This window comes from Gadus morhua, chromosome 17 (assembly GCF_902167405.1).
Source record: "Gadus morhua chromosome 17, gadMor3.0, whole genome shotgun sequence".
Taxonomy (NCBI): domain Eukaryota; kingdom Metazoa; phylum Chordata; class Actinopteri; order Gadiformes; family Gadidae; genus Gadus; species Gadus morhua.
This window is the reverse complement of record NC_044064.1, coordinates 20,527,191-20,541,881: the sequence shown is the minus strand read 5'-3', so window position 1 is coordinate 20,541,881 and position 14,691 is coordinate 20,527,191. Positions and strand designations below refer to the sequence as shown.

Sequence of the window (14,691 nt, the reverse complement as noted above, 5' to 3'; positions counted from 1 at the left end):
TTTTTTATACCATTGTAAACACAAAATAGGGTCTACGAGTACGCTAATCTGTGTTACAGGTGCACAAATCCTTTTGCTACAATTATTGAAGCGCAGTTGGTGCAAAACACATTCGCAAACCCGTGTTTCATAATTTGAGAAAATGCCCAAAAGGTGTGCATTCGTAAACCCACATTTGAACAAATGCATCAGAAGTTGCACATCTGTGAACGCTATGTTAATTCAGCATTTTAATGAGCGAGCACAAAACCATTTTACAACTGCTCGAATCTGCTACTGCAAGTCTCAGCTGTCGGGTTTTTTGCAGGTTGTTTTGCAACACGCCTAGGTGGTAAATGTGTAGCAAAAGTATTCGTATCCGTAGATGACAGAGCGTCCGTGAGCGGGACAAAATAGTCCCGCCCATAATTTCCTAATCCAATGAAAATCGCCGGCAGGGATGCATTTCTCAAATTACAGTGATGGCTGGTGGTGATTTTGGGTGGGTGGGCTAAAGAATGCATTACATTTATCAATACTTCACAGGGCTCCAGACGCCATGAGGTCACCTTTATATCTCTGTTCATAACTTTCATATAATGTGAATGATTTTTAAACAAGATTAAGGTGTAGAGAAAGGCATGTCTTTATTTGAAGCACAATTATAAATAAAAAGAATAATAAGGTGTTTAAAGTGCTTCACTGAGCAGAAATTGAACATTTCGAACTAAACCATTAAGCAAAATAAAACTTTTTTTGTGCTTAAAGTATTACACAATTAAAATGTTGACTGGTCTCAGTTTGCGCAAAATGCGGCTGTAGACGATCACACACTCTTTGGTAGAGGTGTCTGCGTCGCCGTCAATCATGAAGGACATGTAGGCCTATGTGGCGTTTCCGACGTACGCAGCTGTCTTTTGCTTTAAGGTGTCGCCCATTAGGCCTACTGCAATGAATTGTGCACATGCCATCTCATTGCTATACGTCGGGTTGATGTTTAATCCATTTCTCTTCATGAGAATAATTTCGGATTTAAATTGAGAATGGCAACTCCTCTTTGGCAATGTTGTATCAAAGTCAAAAGTCAAAGTGTGTTTATTGTTGCATGTACCAAATTGCTTCAGCACAGCAAAATTCTTATGACTTGGCAAGCATCATTCATCTACGCAGTAGACATCATACATATAACAAAAATAACATAAAACCCTATAACACTATGACAATAAAACATATAAAATGAAAGTGAAGTGAATTGTATGAGTGGGGGAGCAGGGAGTAGGTGGAGGTGGCAACTGTTCAGAGGTTCAGTGTTTCTGATTCAGAAGCCTTACAGCCAGGGGGAAAAAGCTATTTGTGAGTCTGGTAGTCCGTGTTCGGATGCTCCGGTAGCGTCTACCAGACGGCAGCAATGAGAACAGTCCATAGCCTGGGTGGCTGTTGTCCTTTAGAATCTTTTTTGCTTTCCTCAGGCATCTACTGTTGTAGATGCCTTGCACGGAGGGGAGATGGCTGCCGGTGATACGCTCCGCTGTCTTCACCACCCTCTGCAGGGCCTTGCGGTCGGCAGCGGAGCAGCTACCATACCAGGCAGTGATGCAGCCTGAGAGGATGCTCTCAATGGTGCATCTGTAAAAGTTTGTTAACGTTTTTGAAGACATGCCAAACTTCTTGAATCTCCTCAAGAAGTATAGCCGCTTCTGTGCAGTTTTGACTGCTGAGCCTGCCTGCATGGACCAGGTTAGGTCATCCTTGATGTACACACCGAGGAATTTGAAGTTGGAGACTCTCTCCACTTCAGCTCCCTCGATGTGTATGGGGTCCTGACCCCCCCTCTGCAGCTTCCTGAAATCCACGATCATTTCCTTGGTTTTGCAGACGTTGAGAGACAGGTTGTTGTCTTGGCACCATTCTGCCAAGACCCTTACCTCATCTCTATAGGCGGTCTCATCGTTGTTAGAGATGAGACCCAGGATGGTAGTGTCGTCTGCAAACTTCAGGATGATGTTGGAACTGTGTGTTGCCACACAGTCATGCGTGTACAGGGAGTACAGGAGGGGACTGAGTACGCAGCCCTGGGGGGCCCCGATACTCAGGGTCAGTGAGGAGGAGGTGTGGTTGCCCATTCTCACCACCTGGGGTCTGCTCGTCAGGAAGTCCAGGATCCAGTTGCACAGGGGTGTTTTAAGACCCAGGCCCCTGAGCTTCGGGACGAGCTTGGCAGGCACAATAGTGTTGAATGCTGAGCTGTAGTCCACAAACAGCATCCTCACATATGTGTTGCTCTTTTCCAGGTGGGAGAGGGTGGGGTGTGTAGCTAGGGCAATGGCATCGTCTGTTGATCGGTTTGGACGGTATGCAAACTGAAAGGGGTCCAGGGTGTTGGGAAGGGTAGAGCAGATGTGGGTTCTGACCAGCCGCTCAAAGCACTACATAATTGTGGAGGTCAGTGCTACAGGGCGGTAGTCATTCAAGCAGGTTACTGATGTTTTCTTTGGTATGGGGATGATGGTGGCCTGCTTGAAGTAGGTGGGGACTTCAGACAGATGCAGTGATAAGTTGAATATGGAGGTGAATACCTCCGCAAGCTGGTCAGCGCACCCCCTGAGGACGCGGCCTGGGACTCCATCGGGCCCCGATGACTTCCGGGGGTTCACCCTTTAGAGCTCTTGCCTCACGTCAGCCACGGTCAGGGACAGAGTGTAGTCGTCCTGGTCCTCGGCCAGTCTTGCTGAAGGAAGGGGGTTGGTTGCCTCAAACCTTCCGTAAAAGGTATTGAGGTCGTCAGGGAGAGAGGCGGCAGGCTGATCATCACTGCTATTTCTCCCTTTATAGCCAGTGATGTGTCGCAGGCCACCCCACAGGCGTCGGGGGTCAGAGCTGAGGTAGGTGGACTCCAGCTTGTCCCTGTATTCTCTCTTTGCATCTCTGATGGCCGGACTGAGTGTGGCGGTTGGTTGCCAACGGTCTGGAGGTCTTCCTGGAGCTCCAGAGTAGCGGGACAACGTCGCGTCTGAGTCCGAAATGGGTCCCGTAATCGGACTGAGTGTGGCGGTTGGTTGCCAACGGTCTGGAGGTCTTCCTGGAGCTCCAGAGTAGCGGGACAACGTCGCGTCTGAGTCCGAAATGGGTACCGTAATCGGACTGAGTGTGGCGGTTGGTTGCCAACGGTCTTGAGGTCTTCCTGGAGCTCCAGAGTAGCGGGACAACGTCGCGTCTGAGTCCGAAACGGGTCCCCTAATCGGACTGAGTGGTGCGGTTGGTTGCCAACGGTCTGGAGGTCCTGAGAATCATCCAGGGGAGCGGGACCACTTGGCTTCTGAGGCCGAATCGGGTCCCCTTGTCGGACTGAATGGTGCAGTTGATGGCCAACAGTCTGGAGGACTTCCTGAGGCTCCAGAGGAGGGTAACTCTGTGAGTCAGAGTCCGAGATGAGTCCCCTAATCGGACTGAATGGTGCAGTTGGTGGCCAACAGTCTGGAGGTCTTCCTGAGGCTCCAGAGGAGGGTAACTCTGTGAGTCTGAGTCCGAGATGAGTCCCCTAATCGGACTGAATGGTGCAGTTTCAGTACGCCGTGGACCACTTTGGTCTGCCATCGTCTGTCGCTACAGTCGCTACTCGCTACTGTCTGCCGTGGAATCAAAACAAACCCTCTAGTTGAGGACGCGCCTTGATGACGCGGGCCCGAATGCGCCACAAGAAGCAGACGGAAAACCTTATATATCCATGCAGCAAACAGACAGGTCTGTCGGCCAATAAGGTCATTCGGTCCGAAGAATTTTATTGGTTGAAGTTTTCACTAAATATTATGAGAGATTGTTTGTTTTTACTCCTGGTGGGTCTGTCTTGCATATTAGAGTGTTATTACCTTATTAATACCAATTTAACCTTATCCAAAAAAAGTGTAAAAATGCAACAAAGGTAAGAGTCCCTTTAACGAGAGTTATCTTTCACTTCTCCGCTGAGGCCGGCACGGTCTGTGTTCCTAAGCAGTGGCACCATAGCGGCGTTCGGAGTGTATACTATCTTATCTACCGATCCGCTAAATGCCACCCTGGCCTGCATGCTTACATTTTACATTCAAGTCTGTTGGTATTTTGTTATTAAAGACGATGAATTATTAAGGTAAAAGACCCCCTGACCACCTACACTTGTAGAGGTGCGTTTGGTTGACCATTAAACTGGTTGTGGTGATATATTTTAATAATCGAGTATCCACTGTCTACATAGCCCGTCATGTAATGAAAAACGTAACACGTACATTGACAATAACACTAAGGATGTTTAACTTATTTAGTTTAATTGTAAGTATTGCCAATTATTAACCATAGATTACGTGATGACTTTTATTGAAATGTTTGTTATTATCATAATTTGTAAGGAAATATATATTTTATTCTTTTTTATTTTGTTACTCGGACCTCGTCAGGTCTGTTGAACTATGCATTTCTACCGCTTGTCCTCAGGGTCCTCTATTGGGGGGGATTCTTCCGCTCTCCTACGAGGCAGGTTATCCCAGAACTCTTCTAATAAGAATCCCCAGGCCCGGATATTCCCCGGACTTCTGTGGACGAGCGGTATGCATGCTATGGACAACTTTAAAGGCTAATTGTTCATGTTGTGGAGTCTAGTTAATTATCCCTGTCCCAACATCACCGTGTAACTCTTATACAGGGATCTGCTTTGATGTAAGACCCCTGGGTCAGTCTCTTTTGGTAGGACCTCTTTCGGTACTGGAATTCGGCTTCCCTAATTATTGAATACAAGATAATGCATGCATATTGGTGGTACAATATTATATCTATTGCAATTGCTCCAATGGAAGCAATAGTTGACCTTTGAACATCTCGCACAGTGTTATGCAGTTTATTAGTATGTAGTAGAGATGCGCGGTTGGCGGTTGCAACCACGGACTCCGCGGTTAAACCGCGGATCGGGCGGGTGACGTGACAAAAAATAATATTTTAATTAAATTCGGGCGGTTGGCGGTTTAACCAACGAAATTCAAAAATATATACACATTGTTAAATGTCGTTACCTACTTCCAAGCACATTTTGAAATAATCCAATTCTCATCAGGCAGTAAATTGGCCTCTCTGTCTCTATCACACACACACACACGTACACACACACACACTTACGGAAGCAAAAAAGTTTAAATTAAGTGACGATCCGTCCCATGTCGCGTCTCCACAAATCTGCAAGTTATGAGAAAGCTGTCAGTATTGGGAGAAGCTTTAACGTCTCGTAGATGAAACTGCCTGGGTTATTTTGTTTCGTATAAGTTATATTTTAAAACAGCCAGTCATTGTAGCCTACCAATCGTGGAATATGGAATTTCAAAGAGATGGAGTGATTTGACATCAGGCATTGGCAGCGCGAGATGTGCAGAACAAGTTAAACTTCTAGCTCAGTAACATCAACACCTTAGAAAAAAGGTAAGAAAAATAGTCGGAAAACTTTTATTTGCAAGGCAAGCAGGCAAGTGTTGGGCTTGTTACAGTAGCCTATATAGCCTTCAATGCGGTGAAATTTCGGAATTAATAGGCTCGAGAAGGCGTTTCCTTAAAAGGCTATCTTTCATTTTGCAAAAAAAACAACACGGTAGGCTATATTACCATATTAAAATGGTGTACCAAATTGCGTTTTATTACTATGATAAAAAAGTGTAGGCCTACTAGCCTATGGTAAGGTCAGGTTTGCCGATGTGCTTGGCTATTTTAAAGTTTCTCCCTGTGCATCGATCGGAGACAGACGTCACTTCACTGATAATATTCTGGGGATAGGCTACAACATAGTCAAAAGGCTTTCATACTAGGGACTTTATCCTTTAAATATCTTTGCGGCATTGGATCAGTCTCCTTTCAAGAACAGGCAAGAACTTTCTAGCCTCGCGTCAGCAGCGCATATACCTAAAAACAACAGGCGGATGGCGGGCGGGTGAGGTTTTGAAAATTGGTCAAAAAAATTGTTGCGGATGGATGGCGGGCGGATCAAGCGTTTTGTGATGCGGTTGCGGATGAAATAATAGCCCATCCGCGCATCTCTAGTATGTAGTAGCTGATTAGTGCAGAATTTTACCCATGTAGATTTAATATTCGCAAAAAATGTTTTGTAATTGAATAACAGCAGTTGAGCTAACCCCCTCCTTGTGCACCGGTTAAAACCATGTGCATCATTTATTAATTAAACATATTATTTCAGCAGTTTAACCTTGTGTCTATTTCTCCCATAAAGACTCGATCACCGATAAGTATGAACAGGATTTATTTAAATAACGACCTGGGAATATTTTGCATGGTAAATCTTTGGCATGAGCCCCGTCGCTGATCCAGGATGACGTGCGGACTCGGGGTATCCTGCCAGGACTAGCAGGGGCGGAGCCTTCCCCTGGACAAGTAGACTGAGGCCGACCTTGTGGTGGTGGGGTGGATGGAGGTGCGTCGAACGAAGACCTGAGCAGTAAAGACATATGTTAGACTACTCTTTATAGAGCAGGTGTAGGCACGTGATTGGTAGCTGGTGATTGGTAGCCAGCCGCGCGTGATTTGAGTCATCATGGTAGAACTACCAGCAAGCTTAACATTTGAACCATCCTGGTTCTCTAAAGGTACGGCCACACCAAAAGCGTTACCCGCGTATCACGCGTATAAAATCGGCAATTTTTCCATAGGGAACCATTGGTTTACGCGCGTATGAGACGCGTACGAGCGTTACATGCGTATAAGCAACATTTTACTCGCGTTAGGTGCGTATGAGGCGCGTATATATACGCGCGTATATATACGCGCGTACATATACGCGCGTACGAGGAGTTCAAAAAATTGAACTTTTTACGCGAGTAACGCTCATACGCGCCGCAATAGCCAATCAGCGTTGAGCTTGACCCGACGTCACTGGCAGAGAGTAGTGAGCTTGGACAGAAGCATACGGCCGACATCTTTCTTTATTCTGTGTGGAAATAGTAACATAGTTACGCCATTAAATGCTTTTATGGAAACATTTTTAGCGAGAAATGTGCATTTTACTTTCATAATGTTCGCTCGGTGAATGTGAAGGATGTTTGGTTTGATAGTTATGACGAAGAGGGAACGCTCCGTTCACTTGCATGGACAGAGTCTCTGGTTACTAAGCAACCTCAACGTCTTGGCGGACTATATATCTGCTGATCAACACTACGAATGCTGGAAACACACCAGACACACCATGTGAAGTTATTTAAGACGATTATTGTTATTTATATCCGAGATTATTTAATCTAACCCGATCTAAACTCTATCACCCAAACACGGCGGCGTTTGGGTTTCCTACCTCGGACTCCAGCGCAGCCATGTCCATGGCAGCCACGGCCGGCAACTTTCTTTATTCTGGGTGGAAATAGTAACATAGTTACGCCAATAAATGCGTTTATGGAAACATTTCTAGCGAGAAATGTGCATTTTACTTTCATAAGGTTCACTCGGTGAATGTGAAGGATGTTTGGTTTGATAGTTATGACGAAGAGTGAACGCTCCGTTCACTTGCATGGACAGAGTCTCTGATTGCTAAGCAACCTCAACGTCTTGGCGGACTATTTCTCTGCTGATCAACACTACGAATGCTGGAAACACACCAGACACACCATGTGAAGTTATTTAACCCGATTATTGTTATTTATATCCGAGATTATTTAATCTAACCCGATCCAAGCTCTATCATCCACCCAAACACGGCGGCGTTTGGGTTTCCTTCCTCGGACTCCTAAATCCAGCGCAGCCACAGGCTGGGGGGGGGGGGGGGGGGGGGTCTCATCTACGCGCGTTACGCGCGTATCTGACCATTTTTGACACAAAATGGTCAAGCAACATTTTAGGAGCGTTACGCGCGTACATGGTACGCGAGATACGCGCTTGGTGTGTTCGCGGCTTAATATCAATGTGCATGACACAACCAGTATCTATTGCACTCCTGTTTTGATACACAAAACGCATGAAAACAGACAGAAGGGCCCAGCAACCTGGAAAAACATAATGTCTGTGAGTGTTAGGCATTCGTTACTAAAATATTCTGCCATTTCCTGAAGAGAGAGAGTATTAAGATCAATGCACATAAGTAAAATGATGAGTGTTGGGCAACCTGTAGTGCTTGTGTTGCCACTTCCTGAAGAGAAAAGTGAATATTTGTAGTGATGTAAACAATTAAAATGATGAATGCCGGGCATCCATCACTGATCGGGTTGCAAAGGCCTGAAGAGAAAAGAGAATACATTTAGTACAAATGCAAACATTTATAGATTGTTTAAAGCCCATGGTGCAGGTTAACCGGAAGTTTCGATTAATGGATACATAAAGCACTCAAAATATATATATAATTCATCAAATGTCTCCAAAATGGTCTTAAAGTCCAGTTTTTGTCGTTTTTTGTAGTAACGGGTGTTTTCTAACGTCGTTCGGTGGTGACGTCACGGTAGGGAGTCGTGGTGGAAGGTAGCCTCAGCCTAGTACTAGAACTATGGCGTCTAACTGGGATGAGGAAGAGGTGGCAAGAACCACAAATTACGTTTATGATGGCCCACAGCCGTATAATTTCGAGCCTGTTAGACGTGAGGGGGTGAATGAGGAATTGCCGAGGATTGATGGCCGTCAAAGCCAATTAAATTCATGGTCAGAGGAGAATGGGTGGAGAGTTGGTGAGGTGTCCTGGTGAGTTGCTATCATTTAGCAATGCAGCAACGAGCGCTTGAGCTAGCCCCCCCCCAGATAAACCCTACGATTAGTTATCCCACGTTTTGATGGTTGCCTAATAGCTCCAGTAACTACCGGTACATATTTTGCCTAGCCTTTATTTCTAAGCTTTTACCTATTCCTCCGGTGAAAGTGTTGTTGCAAACGTACCCGGTAGCCACCGGTCACGTAGGCTGGTCATGAATTCAGTGTGATTATTTTCGATTCTACTCCTCGTGATTGATTGTCATTGACACCGTCAGGGTACCGCTTACCGAGAGAGGGAGAGTAGTAAGCGTGTCTGTGTCGCTGTGCTTGGCAGGTGTTTGTGTGGGCGGCGCCGTCCCATGGAATCTGTGGTGGAGAGCTTGTGCTGTAGGGAAGTGAGTGCGTTTTGGTCGCTGGTCGAGTAGCTCAGACCAGCAGATGTGACATGCCTCACTCAGCATCCAGGATTTGATGCATGCTGCCTGAATCCGTTTTTGCTGAAGATAGCGTACACACATTTCAAGCAGGATCATGGTCCCCTTCAAGCCAGCACGCACGAGTATGTTAATTGTTTGTTTACTTTAGCATTCTTTTTATAGAGTCCTATGAACCAACTTAAACAGTTATAGGCGACTAGAGATGTGTTGCATAGACAATAAACATGCATGAAAAAAAAAAAGAATCCAACCTATTTCCCTATGCAATACCGGTACACTGCATACAGGCAGGCTATACGCTGGGCTTATGGAGTTCTTGGCCTGCATATAAGGAAGCCTCTACCCTCCTGCCGGTTTCAGCCATCAGGCAACAATTTCAGAGTGGTGACCAGACCTATCATGGCTTTCAATGGCCTCGTTTGGATGAAGAATAAAAACCATATTGGCACGTACAACATGAATACAATTATTTTTCAGTTCAAGAATTAACTCATGCTTGTTGTGTTGCGATTGCTCAACCGCCCTTAAAATGTTATAAAATACACAGAACATTTGAATTCATATAAAAACAGTTTATTAGGTCATCCCAAGTAATGGGGATCGATTACTGAAAAAAGGGACAGGTTGAAAGGCCTGATAAAGTAAACAAATCTCAAGAAAAAAAGGGTTAGGCACAAAGAAACCAACATAAAATAATCTTGCAATAGTGTGGTCTTACCTGAGGGTCAGCACTCACACAGCACGTTCTCTCACTCACTCACGGACACATACATGCAATGATATCACATAGAGCAGACGCATAGTGATCCAAGAGAAAAGCGCACACAGAGGTCCCTTTCGGATTCTTACAAATTTTTTTATGAATTATGGGGCAAATGGAGCTGTAAAGGAATGATTTGTGCACACAACTAAGTAAAAAACCCAAGCAATAAAAACAAAACATGCGACATGCAGTGAGGCGGTAACCATGGTAATGCTGATAAAGGAATGAATGGGTTACAGCCATAAATAACCAAGAGATAATGTTAGTCGACAGATGTTAGGGTCAGCGCAAGGGGTTAAAATGTAAGGTTATAATAAACTTCCTGGAACAATCAAAAAACCCAAGCAATAAACAGCACACAAAGAGAAAACAAAACATGCGGCATACAGAAAACCACCACCAAATAAAATAACATATACTTACTATATACATATATACATACTCACAACTAAATGATTGGACCTGTCTGGGAAAAAAAATATTCTAATTCAATTTTTTGTAGCGTGTCTGCTGGGCTAGATAGAGGCTGACGGCCTCCTCCTTGGGAATTTGTTGGAAGGATTTGGCGATGGGGGCGGGTGCACAGGCTGACAAATTGGGGCTAACCTCTTGAAGAGCCTTGGGTGAATCCATGTAGCTCTCCCGAAGGGCCTCGATTAATGACGTTGCATAACCTGCAGACATAATAATGATAAAATACTGTATAAAGATCAATGTCACAGATGTCTTGTGCGCAAATGTCAAAATATGATAGAACTGCATGACACTGCCTACCGTATGAGGCCTTCTCTTTGATGGGAACAACTACCCAGGCACCTTTTCTGAAACGTGGATATCGCACGCTATACCTCTCCAAACCATCGCTTCTTCGTGCGGTCTCTCTGTTCGCATTATAGTTGTAATGCAGCGCCGCTAAGAGAAGCCTACAGAATAACAGATTTGAGAACACTTTCGAAACCTGGTGTATGTATGATAAAATACGGCATTGTTATTCGATTGGACAGCACTGACCTGCTATACATGCCATGGTATGAAAACCCAGTGTGCTTGGGCGCGAAGTGCAGGATCAGGGAGTGGAAGGCTTCAAGGGAGTAAGTCTGGTGCTGCGGAGACAGCTGTCGAACATCCTTCAGTAAGGATGTCCTTGTGATGATACCCTCCAGTTTTACTGCTGCCATTGAGCCTGCAAGAGACCAAGATAGGTAGGCACTAGAGATGCGCGGATGGGCTATTATTTCATCCGCAACCGCATCACAAAACGCTTGATCCGCCCGCCATCCATCCGCAACAATTTTGACCAATTTTCAAAACCGCACCCGCCCGCCATCCGCCTGTTGTTTTTAGGTATATGCGCTGCTGACGCGAGGCTAGAAAGTTCTTGCCTGTTCTTGAAAGGAGACTGATCCAATGCCGCAAAGATATTTAAAGGATAAAGTCCCTAGTATGAAAGCCTATTGGCTATGTTGTAGCCTATCCCCAGAATATTATCAGTGAAGTGACGTCTGTCTCCGATCGATGCACAGGGAGAAACTTTAAAATAGCCAAGCACATCGGCAAACCTGACCTTACCATAGGCTAGTAGGCCTACACTTTTTTATCATTGTAATAAAACGCAATTTGGTACACCATTTTAAAATGGTAATATAGCCTACTGTGTTGTTTTTTTTGCAAAATGAAAGATAGTCTTTTAAGGAAACGCCGACTCGAGCCTATTAATTCCGAAATTTCACAGCATTGAAGGCTATATAGGCTACTGTAACAAGCCCAACACTTGCCTGCTTGCCTTGCAAATCAAAGTTTTCCGACTATTTTTCTTACCTTCTTTCTTAGGTGTTGATGTTACTGAGCTAGAAGTTTAACTTGTTCTGCACATCTCGCGCTGCCAATGCCTGATGTCACTTCTGAGTCAAATCACTCCATCATCTCTTTGAAATTCCATATTCCACGAGTGGTAGGCTACAATGACTGGCTGTTTTAAAATATAACTTATACGAAACAAAATAACACAGGCAGTTTCATCTACGAGACGTTAAAGCTTCTTCCTATACTGACAGCTGTCTCATAACTTGCAGGTTTGTGGAGACGCGACATGGGACGGATCGTCACTTAATTTAAACTTTTTTGCTTCCGTTAGTGTGTGTGTGTGTGTGTGTGTGTGTGTGTGTGTGTGTGTGTGTGTGTGTGTGTGTGTGTGTGTGTGTGTGTGTGTGTGTGTGTGTGTGTGTGTGTGTGTGTGTGTGTGATAGAGACAGAGAGGCCAATTTACTGCCTGATGAGAATTGGATTATTTCAAAATGTGCTTGGAAGTAGGTAACGACATTTAACAATGTGTATATATTTGAATTTCGTTGGTTAAACCGCCAACCGCCCGAATTTAATTAAAATATTATTTTTTGTCACGTCACCCGCCCGATCCGCGGTTTAACCGCGGAGTCCGCGGTTGCAACCGCCAACCACGCATCTCTAGTAGGCACACACACAGCAGACATACAAATAGACCGATTTTTTTTCTCCAGTGGAAACACACATGAAATTGTCCTGCATATGAATTTAGAAAACATATTTACAGTAAACAGAATGTTATGAGATCCCCAGAGTATGAAATAATGATTTAAATGGAAACCCTGTAGAGCATGCATATTGCCACATACTGTGTACTGTACCTGGTTCCAGCCACTCTTTATCTCGTTGATCCCCCTCCAGAGGGGCATGAGCGCAACTGGAGAAGGCAGGGGTGTCATGGTCGTGGATGTCCTGAATGTGGTTCACCAAGCTTCTCCATTTGGCCTCCATCACAGCTGGATTGCCATCTGGGGTTGAGGCTGCAGTCCAGTACAGGTGGTTCACTATGGCTGGCCTCCACAACTGTAGTTGTTCACACTGTCTGTCTTTTGAGGCTGTATCCAAGGCCTTCCCCAGACCTGGTTTAGAACAAATAGTATTAATCTAAATGCAATAACAAAAACTGCTTAAACGTTCCAACAATGGATACATACTTTTCCCAATGTGCCAGACATCAAAATAATGCTGTGTCCCTTCAGGGCACAGCTCTTCTCTCACCCATTTGGCAACCTAAGGAGTAAAGAACAAACTTTTGTGGTTGCTTGCACTGTCTGGCCCTCAGTGCCTCAGCAAAGCACAAACGTCCAGCATCAGTGAAAATCATAAATCTACATTCTTTTTTTTTTGGTAAATACCTGGCGATGTCTGTCTGTGATGAGGGTTGACAAATGCAGGTCGTGCCGCCTCAGCAAGCCGATGCTGCGCTTGAGCCCCTCTATCTCACACCAAGAGCTGTTGGGGACCTCTGAGCTCTGCAACATAATATAAGTGTTAGTGTAGAATGGTGGTGGAGGTGAAGGTGGCGTGATGCATAATAAAGCCCTATGCATGGTTGTACACGTGGAAAAGTGCTATATTAAGATGCAGTCCATTTAATAAATTGCAGAGAGTTCATTTCTTTCTGTCTAATAAAATCAGGCTTACCTGAACAAGCTGAACATCAACCACCTTATTTACTCTGTCCTCTATCAACGTGTAGGAGCCGTACTTTGCACAGTGCCCTGGAGAATCTGACCTGGGGATAATTAGAAATTAAAATTATGTTTCAAGTTTTTAATAACCAGTGTCTGTAAAGACAATCCACCATGACATCTTTAAATGTAAACTAAAGCCGCCCTACATGATAACAAATAAAAAAAAAAAGTGCAACTTGTTAAGTATTTTAAGAAGCTGCATTACCCTCACATAACCACATGGGGAGCAAGACCTTATTGAAGGCTGCTCCACCACAGAAGGCATCACCTTTATTTAAGGTGAAGAAGCCATCACGCCCACTAGGCCACGCCCACTTGACGTCCTCTCTAGCGGGTGATTTCGAACTCGAGAGCGGCAGAGATCAATAGGTAGACGGCGCAGAAAGCCACCCGGGCCTAAGCCCCGGGGGCTTGAAGTAGATCACGGTATTTTCCTCTCACACGTGTTAGATACAATTCCCTCCGTAGTCTCCATTTACCATACCGAAACATGCCGACTTTATAACGAATAAAGTGAGTTAAAGTAAAGCAACCCGGGATTGGACAACTTTCTTCAAGAATATGCAACATATTTGGTGACCCGCGACGTTTGGAAGAAAGTCCAGAGAATCCCGGCGGGCGCGACGCTAAAACACCTTCAACAGGCCACACACGTCTGAGGTAAGTATAATTCATTGTTTTAAAGACTAGATCTGAAATAGGATTGGTTATAAGAACATTTAGGTGTAAGTTTGTTTTAGCCACCGTCGTGCTGCTCCAGAGGCCTAGACCTCGACTTAACAAGCATAACAACACGTGTAGATCAACGGTTGCAAGGAACACTGAAGGCCCTCCCTCCCCACACTTGAGTTGTTTTGAGTACTCGTCGTTAACGATCATTCTTGGTACTGGTTGAGAGGTGAAGCCCTCCACTATCGGTCTCTGTATAGATCGGGCCAAAATAATATCTTAACGAGAGTTTCCTCACTTCTCCGCTGAGGCCGGCACGGTCTGTGTTCCTAAGCAGTAGCACCATAGCGGACGTTCGGAGTGTATACTATCTTATCTGCCGATCCGCTAAATGCCACCCAAGACTGCATTTTACATTTTACATTCAAGTCTGTTGGTATTTTGTTATTAAAATGAATTATTAAGGTAAAAGACCCCCTGACCCCCTACACACGTGAAGTCCCCACCGCCCCCCCTCCAGGCCCCCTACACACGAGTACCCCCCCCCCACCCTTTGTCCCAGTCCTCACAGGTCCGGTCGTCAGATCCCCCCCTCCCCCCCTTTGTCCCTGTAAACACT

The 14,691-nt window shown here is 45.0% G+C and overlaps 1 long non-coding RNA gene across 1 annotated transcript; it reads right to left on the bottom strand.

Annotated features, from left to right (window-relative positions):
- Positions 1 to 12,695: 12,695 nt before the first annotated feature.
- On the bottom strand, positions 12,696 to 13,179 carry LOC115529201 (uncharacterized). The gene is made up of 3 exons (XR_003973491.1): positions 13,065 to 13,179; positions 12,864 to 12,939; positions 12,696 to 12,788 (listed from the first exon to the last, which is right to left on the bottom strand). It is a non-coding gene; the product is annotated as an uncharacterized LOC115529201 (long non-coding RNA).
- Between the last annotated feature and the right edge of the window lie 1,512 nt (positions 13,180 to 14,691).